The 17028-nt window shown below is 32.4% G+C and overlaps 1 long non-coding RNA gene across 2 annotated transcripts; it reads left to right on the forward strand.

Moving 5' to 3' along the window:
- The first annotated feature begins 3157 nt into the window (after nt 1-3157).
- On the forward strand, nt 3158-14886 carry LOC127732682 (uncharacterized). 2 transcript variants are annotated; one of them, XR_007996381.1, is made up of 5 exons: nt 3158-3289; nt 4404-4624; nt 5136-5182; nt 6715-6810; nt 11206-14886. It is a non-coding gene; the product is annotated as an uncharacterized LOC127732682 (long non-coding RNA). The 2 variants fall into 2 exon arrangements; XR_007996382.1 differs by lacking the exon at nt 3158-3289 and adding an exon at nt 3805-3938.
- Nucleotides 14887-17028: the final 2142 nt, after the last annotated feature.

The raw sequence follows: 17028 nt of genomic DNA on the forward strand, positions 1-17028 counted from the left end.
GTATTTTGATCTTGAGGTCAAAGGTCAAGCTCACACGAAGGTCGGGGTGATATGTGTCACATCGTCTTAAGGTGATACACGTTCATATCATGCATATTCAAATATTTTTGGTGAGTTTGCGTTAGTGTGTCCTGGATCCGAAAATAAACTGGAGTAGAACATCCATGAATATAACGTATCTTTATGGCCAACCAAGTATGCTTTATTTGTAGTTTAATCAAGTTTGAGTTACACAGAATGTTTTTTTTCGCGATGTTTACAAGTAATTCACAGACCTGTCTATTTAAAATAGTCACATGGTGTTCATGTAATATAAATAATATACAATGCTGTCAGGAGCAAAAATTTGTTTACTTTAACATTGAATACTTAACTAAACTGTGCGTCAATTGGTCTTTGGTGAAAATATTAGGACGGTCTATCTACCAACCTCGCTTCTTTGAATGCTCTTTGTTATCTAAGATGCATCCATTAGAGCCATTTTCCTAATGTTTGTAGTTTAAAGGTTTGGTTTGCTTGCTTGCTTTGTTTGTATAAATGTTTGCTCAAACTTAATTACAATATTTAAGCAAACATTTATACAAAAAAGCAAGCAAGCCAACCACACCTTTAATCTGCAAGCATTAGGAAAATAGCTCTAATGACGTTTTATTAGTTTGTGATGCAGATTTAGACCGAAACCGAAAACTTTGCTTTTTCGGTGACGTGGATTGGCTTTACTGTCCAAGATATATGTATTCAATGATGGCGTCATAGGAAAGGATAAAATTTATCCTAAATATAGATCTGGACAAATTATTAGAGAAAATAGAATTGACTATATTAGCCATAAATGTTATTTTTACGGAATTTATTCATATATTACCTCAGACTTTCACTCAAAAAGTATGCATATATAATCAGTCCTTCTGACTTCATACATTTTGTTAGAGAGTCGGCTGAATTGAGACTTTATATAATGAAAATTAATTAATTTCCTTCTGTGAAAATGCATCGCATATACAATAGAAATGAATCGCCCTACAGTGAAAATAAAAGTCAAGTATCATTATCGACTGTAAACATGAATCGCATAACGAAAACAGCATAGTGGAATTTAATTCAACATCAACACGCTGAACGACAAAACATGTTTTAAGTTATGCAACATTAATAATTATGTTAAAAGGTACATTTTTCTGCAAATGAAACTTAACTGTTGCTTTTAAATCTCTTGCACGCTCTGTTCGTGAACTATTCTTAATATGTATCTATGTGTGTATCAATTTTACACCAGGATGGCTGTAGGCGCGATGACAACCTGTTCGCATCTCTTACCTATATCATGAATTTATAAAAACGGTACATATAATACTTTATTTCTTATTTTATTCAAAAATTGTGAATTTGTCGTCTGTTTATTTATAATTCTACATTAGAATTCATAGCGCATACAGTGAAAATGGTATTTCAGGATTCGCACATTATATACACTGATGCAGGTATCATTTACTGCCACACATATCCAGTCAATATATGTATGGTTCATTGTAACTCAGTAATTTTAGGCACTTGCAATGAAAACAATAGTTTGCAATATCAAGAATAATTACATTCAGTAATTCCAAAAAAGTTTGTTTTTATTAAGCATCCGCTTGCGCGACTGGCTGTCTCTCACTAGTTAAAATACAGGTTTCGTATTAACAAAACGAAAAAGTGCCATAAAACGAACTTACAGGTGGTTGACAGTTACTTGAAACATGTGTATTGGGTACAAGAGATTCTCTTGAATACTAAATCGGGGAAGGAATCCCCCTTTCCGCCGAAAAAAATCAAGGTGAAAAAAACCACACAAAACAAAACAAAGGCAAATGTTAGCGAACTTAAGAAAAAGGCAGATTCTTGATTTTTTTATTTTAAAATTAGTGAAATATGAGGGCATCTTAGCTTAAACACCAAAAGGCTACTTGTTTATCTATGCCATTTACAAAATTGCTAACAATACTGGTATTAAATTTTATTCCAGTATTGTTGGTTTTTTTCTCCTGTTTGACCCCACCTGTGCCGCCACATTCTCTTATCTACTAAGTATGAAGGCAAAGCATCAGACGAAACACCTTTTATTTCCTTGAGTTTGTACTTGGCTTTGGCCCAGTATGATTGTATGGTCTGTGTATGGACATCAGTGTCTGGATCCACAAAATGCAGGCAGTGATTTACTATGGTATGCTCAAGGCTCATGTCATCTTGAATTTTGTTGTACGCTCTCCACTGGGTCAGAATAAACAATTGAATATGGCATCACAATACGTTGAATGATGGGCAATAGTGTGTCTGCATTAATTTTCTCTTTGGCACCAGCTCCATGTAAGTTATTGCAGGCATAAATGATGTATCTGCAAGTCCAAATACCCAGAGTTCACCTTCTTTGTTACAAAAATGTAGCTCTCCTGCCACAGTTGTGTTTTGCCTTGTGGTTGAATAAACTTTCATCTATTTGTACAACAACTCCTGGCCCTACAAGTTGGGTGGTGTCTGGATTAATTTGGTTGAACAGACTTCTCTTAGGTAATGAAACATTTAGATGGTAGACCTTTCAGATATAACTACACTTTTTGCTGCTACTTTGGTTTCTTGACGCCACATGTAGATTGTGTACAACCATGTGTCTAATGTTATGCCTGACTTTTCAAAGAATGAGCCAGCACGAATTGTTTTAAAGGTGCGCCTAGATTAGAATAGCGCCAGCACATCCATCTGAAGTGCTGCCAGTTGGTCTAGGTGTTAGTTCCATTGGCATCTTGCATGTCTGACAATTGCAGTTATCTGCAAGTAACTTGTGTTCTCTAAAGTAGTCAATGACTGATGAAGGATCTTTGTTGAAAATGATCTTGGGTGCTAAGTGTGTGTAGAAGTTAGCCATGGTAAGAATAACTGAAGAGATAACGGCCAGGGGCGGTATTTATTGGACTTCAAGCTTGTGTTTATTCAATTAATGAAATGAAAAGAAAATCTAGTGAAACTGAAGATGCAAAGATATTCACTGAAATCTATTGTTAGGGTTTCCCTGTAACCTACATTATCGATTGGCCTTTTTCTCATAAAAAAGAAAGTTATTAGACAAGAATGACTTGATGCCTGGGTGCACATTTTAAACAATTCCGATATAAATGTAACACAAATGATTATATCATTATTAGAAATGAATATTGAACTTATACCTTTCACGTGACCATTGTGGGAATTCCCATTATTTAGAAGACAGAGGTAACCGTGTTTACACAGAAGACATTGGATTAAAATAAAAAAAGTAAGTATTTTAAAAGTTAAAACTAAGAAAATATAAAGTATGAATGAAAGAAAAATATCGAAATTCGTTCTTTTCAATATAATATCGATTTGTCTTTCATATGGTACTTTCATTCCTGAATAAAATGTAAACAATTATACGGAAGGTGTCCTTGTGTGAAGGAAAGAAAATATTGACCAAATTATTATGTTTTTTTCTTTATAAAGAGAACAAAACAACCAATAATGTATCTATATTTGAAATAGGTGTTTAATTAGTATAAAGCTCAAATTTAATATGACGTATATAAGTATAACAATTTAGGTCAGATTATGTGAGGCTTTTCGTTTTCAAGGGAAAACTAAAACTGTCAGTGATGCATTTAATTTGTTTTACACACATATATATATAATTTAACCCTTGAATGATTTTAAAAATCAATACAAAAAATATGTCGTATTGTCAAACAGTTAAATGGTATACTACTCATATTACGGAAAACAATTTCGTCATGTGACTTGCAATTTTTATTATGTGTCAAAAGAAAGACATATTATACTAAAGTCCGATATTGCTCTGACGTCTGAGGGCTTTGTTTAGGACTTGTTGGGCCTCATCTACCATTAAGGAAGCCACCAAATGTCAGAGCAAACTCTTGACTAATTATACGGTACTTATCAACTTTCACTTTACACAGCTATGCTCAGTGACAAGTCAATATCAGCGAAATTTGCCTTCTATTGGGAAAAAAAATCGCTTCAAAATAACTGGAAGAATAAACATGAAATTTGCAGTATACACCCAAAATAACATATGTTATGAGAAACCAATCAAAATACTGGATTTGGTGTTTCGAGCACAAATTTTGTACTGCGAGTACTGAGTAAAGTTTTATGACCGAGAGCCCTGCACGTTATATCTACTGTAGACCCTGCCATTTATCCACTAATACAAAACGTAACCCGTGTATGGCGTATAGGTTCATCATGTGTATCATGTCAGCAGCTAATTGCTACTAATAAGCTCGATTTAACCGTTGTAATGGAAAGATCGTTAATGACACATTCTCTTTATGTTGAATTGTGAAGTCATTGTTTCAAATACTCGATAATTTTTTTTGTATTATATTTCATAGGTCAATGAACAATCCCCCAGACTCCGATCAGGATAGGGAGGAAGTTTCATCTAGGACGGAAGCAAATCGTTTTTATATTGGAAACACAGAGCCTACATCAAATGCAGATTTGGAACAACTGTGTTCGATAATCAATACAATACGGGAAGAAAAATATGATTTGGAAAATAAGAATGATGAACTACAGCAACAAACATTGACGTTAAAACGCGAAAACAACGGTAAATATATGATTATGGTTAGGTTATTTCTGATCAAGATAAAGAATAATATTGGTTTCAACAAACAGTATTTCGAAGAATGCCAGACAACAACCTGACCAAAAGACAAAACAACAATACTCAGAACGCAGAAACCCAAATATTAACCCACACGAACCCCATCCGCTTGACAATGGGAAGGGGTTGGAGGAGGCATATACTCGGGTGCTGTCGAAGGGTAAACAATTCCTGCTCCACTGGTGATTCATGCCGTGACATTTATTTGTTTTCTTTGTAGAACATCAATTCTAGCATGAAGCTTAGAACTGTATATTTTCTAATATAATATTACCCTACACGCTTGTGCTCTTAAAGACCCTCTCAGAAACCAGATAAATATTAGTCAATTTGGTCTGAATATTCAAAACAAAATAGGGTTTCTTAAAGCCTGTGGCACTTTTTTGTCTCTCTTCTATCTTCAAGAAGTTTTCAATTTTCTGTGTATGATTCAATATTTAAATGTATCTTGTAGATGTAAGAAGGAAAATGAGAGAATTAGAGGATGGTGTTGAAAATGAGGTAATGTTTTTTTTCATAACTATAAAAAAAAGAAAAAAAATTATAAAAACACTTTATAACTTTCATGCGTCCGAAGCGCTTTTCTAGATTTACCTTCATCATTAACGCTCAAAGCAGAATATTTGAAAGCCAAGGATGTATAAGAACCGAAACAGTTGAATGATACTATGTTTTTAATTTACCGTTAAAAGAACAGGAAAAGAAATGACTAACTGCTGTTATTGTAACTTGATTGTTAGTGTTGTAGTCATGTCTTTGCAATAATCTTAGACGAATTTGACTGTTCTATTTAGGTCCTATTGCTTTAGATGCTCCCAACTGTAAATTAATTTTACCATTTAAAGTTTCAGTAATCATGAAGGAGGGTGGTAAAGGGGTGCTTGCACGAAAAAAAACGTGAAATAAGACATAATTTCACGTTGAACGTGAAATAATTTCTGTCATGAACGTTGCACGAAAAATAAAGACTTTAATGTGAACCTTTTGTGACTGATTCAATGTCTTCTTGTATATAAAAACTCTCTGTTTTACTTGATATTCCCGATTTAGTATAATATAAATGGTTTACGGCTTTTAAAAAACTATATATAACGATCTTCTAAACTATGCATTTTTTTCTTGACGATCCCTGCCAAGTGTTTGAATTTTATTTGAAAAATACCGAGCACGCAAAATAAACATTTGAAAATCACGATGCACGTAAAATTAAATAAGCAGAACACGTTGAACGATGCACCTGTCTTGCACGACTGAACGTCAAATAAAAAAGTAAAAACACGTTGAACGTGAAATAAAAAACGGCGATCACGTTGCACGAAAGGCTCCTGACGAATGTTATTCAAATACAGTAAGTCGCCGGGATCCCTTATCAAATCGATGCCTTGATGAATTTAAAATAAATCTTAATCCAAAATGACGACCAATTATACTTTGACAGCATAAAAACCTCACGGGCCTAAGAATAGAACAGAAACAAGCCTCATGACACAGTTTCAACCTTAGTTTTAATCTAACTACCTAATTATATTAACTGGAAATACATTAGTTTAACACTTGCTGTAAGAAAATGTGTCTGATTATAAATCATTGTATGTGAATTGATAACACATATTACCACTTGTATACAGATAATTGAAACTTTTTTATGATTAAGAGATAATGTCTGAAGCAAACTTTTGAAATATATTTTCATTTTCAGTATTTTTCTGATAGATGGAATTAGTTCTTTTACAGTTAACATTTACAGACAGTCTGGGATTAAATGTTTTTGACATGATAAGTTTGTTAACCGTCATGGGTTGTTATGAAACTTGGACAGAAGCTAATCTTCGAGACCAAGAAAAAGCATCAAAAGAGAAAGTTTGATTTTTTTTAATTCTGTATTTTTTACTGATAAATGGACTCACTTTTTAAGTCATCATTACACATCAACAGCAGCAATCATAGGCGAGACACAGGGTTCCGATGAACCCCTTACAATTTTTTATATAAATATCCACCGCTCATCTCCTTATCTTTGACATATTTTGCAGAGGGAGAGATATGAACAAAACATGAGACAACTGCAGAGTCAAGGTGACGAGAGAATCAACGACATGTACGATATTTTACACAAACAAAGATTACAGGTATTCTAATTTTAAATTAGAATTTGATGCAAATACTTCACAAACGTTGTATATAATTGATATAAATATGTCCAATTTTCATAATGATATTAAAATAGTATTCGAAATATTTTCAGGTCATCATATCAAGATAATGGGTTAAATTTGAACATCTAATTCAAACAAGACCAAAGTTGTGATTCTCTGTATTTTTGCATTCTCTTGCTGATAGTAGTATGAGATCTAAAATAAATAATAAATATTTCAAAAATTCTTTTTTAATTTTGTGCGAGTTTTCTCTTATGTTAGCTTGAAGGTTTTAAAATCTTTAACTCGACACAAACCAAATTGAGAGAAAAAAACAGACTCGGCTCGATTAAAAAAAAATCAACTCTGAAATTGAAATAAAATATTCCTAGATTTTTTGTATCTGTTGATGGAACATACCTCATTACAAAAAAACATAGTATGATAACCAATGTGACAATTATTCATCAACGACCAAATGCCAAATGACAAAGTACTAAACATGTCATTGTACGGCCTTCAACAATGAGCAAAAGAAATATTGATAATAAGCACCGGGATAGCAAGATGTGAAACGAATAAAAAGATAAAAAAAAACGACCTGATTAATACTACAATAACTAAGAAAATACCATTATGACAGACAAAAACCAACAATAGCCATTGGATAACAGGTTCGTGGCTTTGAACAGACACATAAAGGATATATTAAGGTTTCCACCCCGAGGATATCACCAGTCCAGTAGTCAGCACTATTGGTATCTTTGATGATTTTGTTTACATCCAATGGGTCGATGCCCCTGCTGATGGAGGTTTCCTCCCCGAGGATATCACCAGTCCAGTAGTCAGCGCTATTGGTAAATTTGATGAATTTGTTTACATCCAATGGGTCGATGCCCCTGCTGATGGAGGTTTCCTCCCCGAGGATATCACCAGTCCAGTAGTCAGCGCTATTGGTAAATTTGATGAATTTATTTTCATCCACTGGGTATATGCCTCTGTTTGTGGAGGTTTCCTCCCCGGGGTATTCACCAGCCTAGTAGTCAGCACTATTGTGATTATATGAGTAATAATTGATATGGTCATATTAATAAATTAACTGTTTACAAAATGACGCCTCTGCTGGTGGAAGTTTCCTCCTCTAGGGTATCACCAGCTCAATAGATACCACTTCTGGTATCTTTGATGAGTTTATTTAGAACCGCTGAGTCGATGTCACTACTGGTGGAGGTTTCCTCCCCGAGGGTATCACCAGACCAGTAGTTAGAACTTCTGTGTATGCTTGAATTATCAACTGATTACAAACTTTGAATTGTTCGAAATACTAAAGATTGTTCTACCCTATGAATATATAAACTTAACTGTATTTGGGAAAACCTTTCGAAATTAGAGGGTACAGAATTATAAGCTTGATATTTTTGATGCGTTTATAAATTATACATGTTTGTTTGCGCTAAAACCTCTTCTTACTTGGGAAATGTGTGTTACAACACAACATAAGAACAAACTGTAAAACTGAGTTGGGAAGGGCTTGATTCATCAGATCGGTACTAAGCACAAACACACATTACAAACTGACAGAAAACACAAAGTGTTGATCATAGAGTACTCACACAGTTACTGAACGCTGGTTCAAGTCCATGTCAACTTATAATTAAACCATGTTTCCCAGTCTTTTGTATCAATCAGTTCACTTCCATCAAGTTTCGAGTGCGGTGAAGTATCTTCATGTGGACCTTGCGGACTAGCACTTTATCGGTCTAGTACAAGGCAGAGTTCAAACTCATATTTCATTTATCGCTTCTCGTCCTAATATATATGCATGTCAGCATCATCATTATTATCGTCGAAGGAATTTTGTGAAAAGACCCTTTAATCAGTCATAGAAAAGCATTAACTTCTGTAACGTCAAAATATAAGTATTTAGAGGATGTAGGACTATACGTGTTAATAACTGGACAGCAATACATGTTAAGTACAATGTATTAAACAAAAACAATTATAGTACCGATAAATGCAATTTTTAATGATCTAACAGCAGTTATATTGATTTCCTTTCAGAATAAGTTCATTCAAAGGACCAATAAATTTACTATAAACAACGTCTCCGTTAATTTAGGATTATATACCAACTTTGTAATACCAATATAACTAAATTAACCTATTTTCATGTCAAATTGTTTTATGCCCCCGCCGTAGCGGAGGGGGCATTAAGTTTTACCCTTGTCCGTCCGTACGTACGTCCGTACGTCCCAAAGTTGGTTTCCGTTCTCTAACTTTAGTTTGCCTCAACCAAATGTTATGAAACTTATACACAATGCTTATTACCACAAAATACAGATCAAGTTTGATTATTTGTGGTGTCACTTTAACCGTTCTAGAGTTATGCCCCTTTACAAATGGAAAAATTGCTGAATTTTTCGTTTCCGTTCTCTAACTTAAGTTAGCCTCAATTAAATGTTATGAAACTTATACACAATGCTTATTACTACTAAACACAGATCAAGTTTGAATTTTAGTGGCGTCACTTTAACCGTTCTAGAGTTATGCTCAATTACAAATGGAAAAATTGCTGAATTTTTCGTTTCCGTTCTCTAACTTAAGTTTGTCTCAACCAAATGTTATGAAACTTATACACAATACTTATTACTACAAAATAGAGATCAAGTTTGAATTTTGGTGGTGTCACTTTAACCTTTGTAGAGTAATGTCCCTTTACAAATCGAAAAATTGCTGAATTTTTCGTTTCCGTTCTCTTACTTAAGTTAGCCTCAACCAAATGTTATGAAACTTATACACAATGCTTATTACCATTAAACACAGATCAAGTTTGAATTTGGTGGCGTCACTTTAACCGTACGTCCCAAAGTTGGTTTCCGTTCTCTAACTTTAGTTTGCCTCAACCAAATGTTATGAAACTTATACACAATGCTTATTACCACAACATACAGATCAAGTTTGATTATTGGTGGTGTCACTCGTACTGTTCTAGAGTTATACCCCTTTACAAAAGGAAAACAATGCTGAATTTTTCGTTTCCGTTCTCTAACTTAAGTTTGCCTCAACCAAATGTTATGAAACTAATACACGATACTTATTACTACAAAACTCAGATCAATAACAAATTTGGGTAGCGTCACTTTTACCGTTCTTCAGTTATGTCCCTTTATAACTTTAAATGATATGCAAGCCGGGGCATCATCTGTGTCCCATGGACACATTCCCCATTTATTTTTTAAAGTTATATTAATTTTCTAACCGTTTATTTAAGGATGTACACCTCTGAGGAGCCAAACATTTCTAGAATTAAACTTTTCTTAACCTGATTTTGGGGTTTATATGACTGTAAGAAAGTAATTGATGAAGAAAAAAATCATGTGATGGTGCACTTCTTTCTTGCTACGGCCATTTGAAAGTACCCCATTTTTGATGATTTTCCCATTTTTCATCATTTTTTACCCATTTTAGGGCTATTATCATGAAAAAAATTACAGTTTCACAATTAAACTTTTTTCATACTTTTACTAAAGATGAAGTGGACCAATCTGAACAAATTGAACTTAAAAAAACTATGGGGTGGTGTTAATATTAGAAAGTTTTATAAAATTTTGTTGCTTTTTCGGGTCAAATTGACCATGCTGTCAATTTTGTAAATTTGGGATTTTTCTCTTTTTTTTAGAACAAAAAAAAATATTATTTCAACTTCTTTGTTATAAATGATTGAAAAATACATGTCTAAGAATTTTGAAAAGAAAAAAATGATATGGGATGTACAAATTTTTAGTAAAATAATTTTTTGTACCCCTCACCCATTTTCTCAAGATTTTAGCTGATGACACTTACCGGATTGTTTATTAAATTTGAAAATTTTATTACTCAAAAACTACTTATTGTAAGTACACAATTTTTTTCACAGAATTTAGTTTGACTATAATATTTTTTAAATTCATTGATATTTTCCATTTGTATCACATGTTTTGGAAATAACTCCCGAACGAGATTGCAACGAGACTGAAATATCAGAAGAATACATCCTTAAGGAATGACTGTAATATTTGTTCTGTCTATGAAGAAATAACATAAAAAATGTGGCGTAGCGGGTTATTTTAAAGTGTGCACCACATTTTTTTAGGTTATTTCGAATAGACAGAAAAAAATATTACAGTCGTTCCTTATAATTTAATTCTAAATTCCAATTAAGGAGTAAATCATAAAAAAAACGTTGATGACGTCACGGTCACATGACAAAATCATGTCTATGAATTGATAGACAAAAAACTTTCAGCCAAATTATGAAATAGAAGACGTATTACATCCAAATTGAAAACTAAATTATGTAGAAATCAACAGAAAGTTTATTTATATATTTGTGATACTTTTTCATTACAGATAGAACAAAAAGATGAGCTTATACGATCCATGTCAAAGGAAATGACCAAAGTGAAGGCAAGGATCATGCATTACGAAAATGATCAGATGAGAGATATTAGACCAAGACAATCAAAGCGATTCAAAAGAAGCATAATAACAGAATGCAAACACTGCCACTCTGCAATTACAGATGGTGACGAGGAGTGTCGTTTCCACCCTGAAAAACCTGTCCGTGCGGTAAACTACAGCAAAACAAACCCGGTAATGCTTTGGAAGTGTTGTTACCAGGTAGCCAAAAAAGAACCTTTTGGATGTACAAGTCTTGCCAACCACGAACCGGTGGCATGAATTCGCTTGACCATTTCTAATTCGTGGTCCTATGATATTTTTTCCCAATTATTGTGAAATTCTGTCAGCTATAGATAAGAGCGATTTTTCGTGTGGAAAATTCCTTTCTAAATATGAATATCATTGTTTTTGTCAACATATTTTAAACTCTAATCGCAAAAGGATCATAATTCAATATCTTAATTTTATGGATATTTGTTACAGTGATAGTAGCAATATTAGTGTAATTAATATACCACTTATACATGTACTATCAATATATCTATGGGTTATTAATTTCACCTATTTTAAGATTAGGATGTTTCTTTGAAAATCGTGTTATTATTTTCTTAAATTTTTACTTTGATTTTTTATTTTATCGACTGATTGTTATTTTTTTTAAATTAGTAAGCTTATTTAAAATTACAATGTCTTGCTTTTATAATGGAAAATTTAACTGTCTCAAATCATTGATTGATTGATTGTTGATTGCTTAACGTCCAATGGCAAATATTTCATGCATGTTCAGGTCTCAAATGAGAAATGTTGTATCGCAGTCCTTGCAAACTTTGTGGAGTTTTTTTTGTATTATTTAATGTATATATGTATTTTGTTGTATTAGTAATAAGGCAACTGACACTATATACATAATTTCGTCAAATTTCTAGGTCAATTTCATTTTGCATAAATTATGAAAATCGTGTAAGCCGTAAGTTGAGACTTGGGTATTACGTTTGCTCTTATATCTTATAGCTTTTTCACGTGTTTGGTTCAGTAACTTTACATCATAGGTCAGCAATACTTCATTTGTGAATAATATGTTATATGGAGTATATATTTTTGGCTGACATAATGCATATACCTTCGACCTCATTTGCATGCTCCAGTAGTCTGATTAAAGTCTTTAAACGTTTTTTATTTTATTTTAATTATACAAGATTCGACACATATATCGTGTATCTGATTTTTATTTATGTGAAGAGATAAAAAATAAAAGATGTGAGGAATAAATAAAAAGACAATATCTTAATGACAAAATATAACTGAAAAAAAAAATCACTACCAGGGGCGGATTCAGGCGGGGCTTGGCGGGCGTGCGCCCCCTAAAATTTGCAAAGCATGGGTTGTCCTCAGCTTAATAAAGAATACTTCGATAATTTACCTCAAAAAAAAATTTAAGTTTTCGCCCCCTAACCTAAAATCCTGGATCCGACCCTGACTACGTTATTTAATATCAAATCTGACAGGTTTTATATGACCCTATCTAAGGTTAAGAATTCAGTGACCTTAAAATGATTCGAATATCTCAGTAGGGAAGACACTTAAATGTGTCATCTCTTGCAAATCGTTTAGTACTCTCCTGCCAAACCACGCCACACGTCGACACCGTAAATTAGCACGATGCTTTATTATTGCGTGTAGAAAATTAAGAGGTCGTCTTAAGTAAATATTTTTCAATAAAAACTTGTTTAGAGCGTAAAACTGAACGATACTCAAAGATAATAGTTAGGGTACATATTCATTAATAGTTGAAAATCAAGACAATGCACATTTCAAACATTCTATTTTCACTTTATAACCATCATTTATATGGACATAGTTTTATTTTTACCTTGATTTAGATAAAGATTTTTCTTCAGACAGCCACCTAGTTATTTTGTATATTACTAAGCATGTATTTTGACTGAAAATTGAAATATATATTCCTTTATCTTGATGTATGTTAGTTTTTAGTAAAGTTCTTTCGTTCTAGAAAGCAGATGTGTTAATATGTCTGCACGATGGTATATATTCAACCCATATAGAAATCAATACAACATACGTATTATGCATATATAGCATACGTTATTTAGTGTTAAGTGCATTTCTGCACTGTTTTTTTGTTTGTTTTTGTTTTGTTTTTCGTTTTAGAACTGAAATTAACTGATCTTTGTTAGTTATAACTGATCGAGGTTAAAAGGGGGGAAGGTTGAAAAAAACTAGTCTAATCCCACCACATGTTCATGTGCCTGTCCCAAGTCAGGAACCTCTTTGGTTGTCCTTCGTCCTATCTTTTTTTCACTTTGAGGAATTGTGGCAGATGTTTGGAAGCTCTTTTAAATTTATTTACTATTTTTTAGACTAGGGCTATATAGAACTTAACATATTGTATAGACACCTGTCTTCTGAGGAAGGCCTTTAAATGTCTTTTAGTTTTTTTTGCTGTTGGGTTGCTGTCTCATTGACGTATGCCCCACATATGTGTTTATTCATATTTAATCTCCAGAATTACGAAGCCTAAATGCTATTTGACTGAATACACATGTTTCTTGATTCCAGTTGTCGGACAATCATGTAAACATGGACCGTGGAAGCGTTCCTTGATGCAATATAACGAATCCGCAAGTGATCATATCTACGGTATATATCATTGCTGTTTTCGATCTCGAGGAACAGCTATCTTGATAGACTCTATCAGACTCACGACACCATACTGGTCTTTGGTTGGGGGAAAACCGAAGTAATACCATCAAATTTATTCATTGACTCCGATGTCAGACTAAGAACATTAAGTTCCTGTGTAGGACGTTAAAACAACATCAACCATGTTGTACAATTGACGAGGAACAAGTCTAGGAAAAAGACGCTTTATTCTTTAAAATTGGAAAACTTAAGCTCTGTTCTGCATAGGATAATGTACCATAGAATCAAGTCAATACATTTTTTAGGTTTGTTCTCCTTCAGTTTACCCTATTGAATTTTATTTAGACAGAATACATTTTGAATGAGTGTCCATGTCGTTTTTTTCTATAATAAAAAAATAAAATAAATAAAAACACACAAAAAAAAAAAAAATATACATGTACCCTTATTGGAAGATAATCATCGACTAATTTGATTCAGATAATCTCAAATCTACAAGCCACATATACTAGAATATGGCGTATTTTTTTTATTACAGAATCATGATAAATAATAACTGCTTGAACATATAATATATTTGTGGAAATATGTTTAATAATGATTATTGCTAGTTAATTATTCATATAATGATTGTTCATTTTAATATATATGGTTGTTTACTACAGGTAGTATATTTTTTCTCTTTCTATAGTTTATCGATTGCCTTGATACATTAATGACAAATTTATTTTAACATATTTCTCGTATTTTCTCCGAACAAATAAATATTGCCAGTTTTTTTTTCATATTGTGTGTATATAATTGTACAATATACTTGTTGATGATGCACAAAATAGGACAATGTATCTGCTTATACATGTATATACAATGTATATGTTAATTTTTTTTATATTTAGGTATAATATGTATACGCTAGCATAAGCTTAAATGTCACGTGTTTGCTGTTCAAATAAATTTTTATACATTTTATATATATTGTTTCATGCTTAATTAAATTGATCGACTCACATCCTTAGGTATTGGATAACAAATATGAACGACGAATACTTTCTAAGCTAACTTCAGAATAAGCGAAAATGACTTGTGCTAATACAATCTAAATATTCAGTTCATTTCCAGTAACATTTTGCAGTATGAGCATATCAAATAAAACACACGGTGAATTTTTAAATGAATATTCTGCCCCACAAAATGCAGGAAATAATCGTCTATAAAAGTTAGAATAAGCCTGACTTCCAATGGGTAAAAATGGATATTTCGTCCGCCAAAAAATCAACCTTCTGTTTACGTGTATACCCGTATGTAGTATGTTAAAATACTTTAAATTTTCTATTGCCATAACTTTGTTATTCGCAATCAAAGTTGGATCAAATAAAGGTTACATGAATACGGATCCATATAAGGTTAATTTGTTCACTTGCAAGCCAATAATACATCAGCGACGTTTCTTAGCTTATTTAACTAACCTGAATGCAAAGGGCGAAATGTTGTTTCTATATACCGCATTTCTTAATTTCTTAATGTTTAAAACAAAAAAAAACATCGTATTTTTTTGTTTTGTCTAATTCGTCGTTAATTTCCCTTAAAGTGGCATTAGCTACGATTTAGATAAACATTTAAAATACGATTTTTGTTTATTTCAAGTATTAATAAAAGCGGACTTTTAAAATAATATTTCGTTACAAGCACTAGTTTCGCCCAAATTTGTCAAAATAAGCTCAAAAACATCGCTACCAAATGTTTTTAGACTTGCTAGTCAATAATTCAACCTCACGTGAATCCGTATTCATGTGACCTTCAATTTAACATCTTACATGAAGATGGGTTACGCATGTACTAGGCGCGTTCGTCTATCAAAAGGAAAAGAATGTCAACATTAAAAGTGAAGCAAAGGTTAACCACTTCTTTGACTGATTCGATCCACAAATATCATTCTTATACAGGTAAAAACGATGATTAACATATTTTTTTTAACTTACAACATGAAATTAAACAGACCTAGCTGGATCCAATTGCACGTGCTCGAAATCTATTTATACTTATATTTATGTTTATATAGGGTTAAATGACCGTCGGCAGTCTTCGTAGGTCGTAGATGGCTCCTAGACTTAAAAAAACACGAAATCCTGATTCATGCATTGTTAATCTCGATGTTTATTTTAGAATTTTTGTATTTTCGAAATACGTTAAAGTATGTTATAAATAAAATATAAGAATTTAAGTCAAATCGTTGAACACGAATTTGACAGTTTATGTCCTTTTAAGGATGGCCAAGGGCATGGTAAACAAATGTTCATTCATGAAATCAGTAAGTTCATATATATATGATATCTTTTTAAATAGGCAACTTAAATCAGTGTAGATAAATTATTTTATTTATTTTCATTTCAATATTTTGTGTCAAACCTTTTATTATCACATTAAGATAACATAAAAATAGTGTGATAGTAATTCTTCAGAAAAATTCAATATGCAACATTCCAGTTTTTTCTTGGTAGCTTCTCCAGCAATTTTAATTAGAAGCAGAAAATTAAGGTTATAAAATGAAGTTTTATAACATTGTATTATGGGGGGACGATACACCATTTATCCTTTCTGGACATTTGGACCTTCTTTCATGCTTTCCATCATTTGTACTCTACTGTAACGTAATACAATAGATGTTTTAATCCTTATACTGGTAAAATTGATATCAGTACAATTACTTATTTCATAGTAAAATTTTTACTCGCCAAATTTAAAAAGAGAGGTTTTAAATCATTTTAATCTTTATGCATCATTACTATATATATATAAAAATATTAATTTTCGCGAACCATTTAGGTCACGGAAATTCCATTTTTTGCCATCAGTAAGGAGAGTTGTACAAATAATGTGAATACACAGAACCCCGATCCAATTCATCTTTTGCTAAAAATATTTATCATTTTCTGTTTTATATCTCCTAACATCATTCCATTTTTCTCTAATTTCGATTAAAAAAAGCCAAAACCTGCAGTAAAAATAGATGTATGCCCCAAATAAACATTCCCCGATTGGTTGAACTACTATGGAGTCAATGTAAAGCAACGCAAGCCTCGATGTAAAGCACACTCTTCCCAAGAGTAAGGA

This window comes from Mytilus californianus, unplaced genomic scaffold (assembly GCF_021869535.1).
Source record: "Mytilus californianus isolate M0D057914Y unplaced genomic scaffold, xbMytCali1.0.p SCAF_1, whole genome shotgun sequence".
In the NCBI taxonomy this organism is placed as follows: domain Eukaryota; kingdom Metazoa; phylum Mollusca; class Bivalvia; order Mytilida; family Mytilidae; genus Mytilus; species Mytilus californianus.